At 33.3% G+C, this 3,302-nt stretch overlaps 1 pseudogene; it reads left to right on the top strand.

Moving 5' to 3' along the window:
• The first annotated feature begins 231 nt into the window (after positions 1–231).
• Positions 232–985, top strand: LOC141492172 (protein TFG pseudogene; annotated as a pseudogene).
• The last annotated feature ends 2,317 nt before the right edge of the window (positions 986–3,302 follow it).

Raw genomic sequence — 3,302 nt, 5'->3', positions numbered from 1 at the left:
GTCCTTAGTACTATATACTTTTATAGCTTTTTCTTCATAATCTTCAAGCAATATACATGATTTAATTTCAAAATCTATTTGTTAGTTTATGAATCAAAACATGTGATCTGCTTTGCACATTTTCATCAAGAATGGCCTCATTGGACCAGAAGAAAAAAATGACAGGTTGTAGGGTTGGCTGTTAACTGTGGCCCTAATGATTATGTTTTGTAGAACATCTTAGAGTCCATTATGAATGTACCATTGTACCAGTTAATCATTAAAATCCAAGATATTCAGAGGATATCCATTCATAATGAAGAATTAGTGCTGATGATCCAAAAAGTTTTCCAGGGAAAACCTGTGAGTAATGATGAAGTTACCATAAAGTATAAAGATGCAGACCTTATAACAACTTTTGATAACTCTGATCTTTTCTTTGCAATTCAGTATGGTAGAATATTGTTCGTTAATGGGCAGCCAAGGCCTCTTAAAATCAAGTCCTGTGAAATATCTCCTCAGAAAACTGATAAAACTTTGAAACAAGTGAATCATCTGTTGAATTATTTAGAACCTCCTCTTGAACCTGGACCTTCTACCAGTCTTCCTGAAAATGATACTATGGATAGTAGAGAGGAAAACACCACTGTTTCTGATTCTTCGGGCAAATAATCTACCTGTATTATAGTAGCAAGTATGTCTGCTTTTGATCCATGAAAAAATCAAGATGAGATTAGTAAAAATATTATTTCAGAATTTTGATTGAAAGATGATCAGATTGCAGTATCATCCAATACTCTTGAAGAAACTACAGGAGGAAAAGAAACCATAGGCTCATACATAGGTAGGTCAGATTGAAGGGCAGTTGTTTCAACAGTACCAACAAAAAGCCAGTTATGGTACTCAACAGCTACAGGCTCAGCCTCCACAACAATAAGGCATGCAGTATTCAGGTTGGAACCCAACCTCCTCAACAAATCCAAGGAAATGCTCAGTAACCAAGTGACCAACTCACAACTCTTTGACTTTCTGGGCAGCCTCAACAACTGCCTTCTCATCCTCTTCAGCAGTACCAGGTGAACAGTTATACTGCACAGAATTATACTACCCAATTTTCTCAGTCTGCCAGTTGCATCACTGCCTCTCCTCATGGAATGCCTCAAAGTAAACCAGGTACCTATTGACCATGACTGGGTTATATTTCACCTCCCAGAAATTCTATGACTTCTCCAGTGGACTGAACCCTAACCTAACATGGAACAGGCCCTTTTAACTCCATAACTAAATTGGATTCCTTTGAGATTAAAAACTGGGTATTATGCCAAAATGGTAACATTGACACTGAATGACTAATAAAATGAGTGAATCTAAAGGAAAGAATCCCCTCATTATGTGACTATATCAATCAAATCAGCATAAAAGAATTTTAGATTTAGGAGTTTCCTTATTAGTCATTCAATATAAATCATACTCAAAAAAAACCCAAAAGAATTTCTAATATAAGTGGAATCCTAGTTTTCCTTGAAGAATCTTAAGAAGGAGAAATTGTGATTTCTCTAGATATTCCTTTCCACTTTTGGACCCTTTTCAGAGTTCTTAACATAAAGCTTAAATTTGCCTCTTTGTTTTACACATTTTTCCAACTTCTTTCATTTGGACAGCCCTCTTCTATACCATCCCTTTCAATTTGGTAATATAGTTATGTTTTTCTTGTCAAAAAATTACCAATTCTTTCACTCTATTCTCAAATTTTATTAATTCAAGAATCTTCATTATTCTACTTGTCATACTCTAGATACTTAATATTGCTAATAAACAATGATTAGCCATAATTTGTATATTAAATTTTATGACATTTGTCAGTGAAATAAAGCCACTCCACTTTCCCTCCTTTCCCTTTCACTCTAAAAAGCTCATCTCCAAGGTACTTATATTCTCATAAAAAAATTATAGGGATGAGAATACATACAGTATAGATCAATAATTGCTCATATTTTCTTGTTCAATTTTGAGAGTATAGTGAAGTGATCTGTACATTTGTATATATATATATATATATATATATATATATAGAGAGAGAGAGAGAGAGAGAGAGAGAGAGAGAGAGAGAGAGAGAGAGAGAGAGAGAGAGCGAGGGACAGACAGATGAACAGACAGACAGAGACAGAGACAGACTTTATCTCTCAGTTCTCTAATACCCAGAAAGTAAAATTTTTGTAGAAAACAGTCATGTTATAGTTTATGTAATATTCTCCATATATAGTTTCACATTCCTGTGATGGATGGAGGATTGTACATTACAATAACTGAAAAAAAATTGTCAAAGGAGTCATTAAACCATGGAAAAAATCCCTGAATTTATTAATAAAAGAATCATTGTTCAGTATTTGTGGGCATTAGCTCAACTATTATGCCCCACATTTAGATAATATTAAGCTGAAAATATTCATGATAAAGCAAAGGCAAAATTCATTGAGGAAAGAACCCCCTTCTCTCTCAAATCGGTTATTCGATCAATCAATTAATTATCCTGTATTAAGTAACTATTATATACTACATTTTGTGGGCATAGAGAGAAAACTTGAAACTGTTTGTGCCCATGAAAAAAAATTGGGAACAAATTAAAATTATTTTTGAAGTAAATAAAAAGTAATTAGCTTGCAGGATGAGGCAATCTCTGTTAAGGTGGCAAGGAATGACCTCAATTAAGGTCATGAGGTGATCTTTGACCAAACTAAAAATTCTAAGAGGTAGATATAAGAAGGGAATATATTACAGGCATGAGAAGCCTAGGCAAGATCATGGAGATGGGAAATTTATTTTTTTTTAATGGGGAACAATATCTGTTGAAGGAATTCATAATCGAGCTAAATTTGTATTGTCTATCATAAACCCAGTAGACAATCATTTTATTCCTGCATAATTCCCTATCCTAGTTGCCACAGAAAGTATTTCAAATCTTTTCTCTACTCAAACCTTGTACACTGCTAACTTACTTCACCTTCTTTAATGAACATTTAGCCTCTTCGTTGAAAGAGATAATTCAAGATAATTCCTTCTCTTTAGAGCAACATAATTTATTATTATCTAAAATTTTTCCAACAGTTTCTAATAATGAGGTAGCCCTTCTTTTTGCCAACATCATGAATTTTATGTTTCCTTTATTTTATCCCCTCTCTAATCTCTATCATCTTTTTTTCCTCATCTCTCATCCAATTATTCTTCTTACACTATTTAACTGAAAATATTTTCTCCAAAGTTACAAAGAATTATTAACTTTTTTTGATTCTGTGCTGCATTTGGCACTATCAACCGTTCTTTTC

This window comes from Macrotis lagotis, chromosome 6 (genome assembly GCF_037893015.1).
Source record: "Macrotis lagotis isolate mMagLag1 chromosome 6, bilby.v1.9.chrom.fasta, whole genome shotgun sequence".
NCBI lineage: Eukaryota > Metazoa > Chordata > Mammalia > Peramelemorphia > Peramelidae > Macrotis > Macrotis lagotis.
Note: the sequence above shows the minus strand (reverse complement) of the source record. Positions and strands in the feature narration are given on the sequence as shown.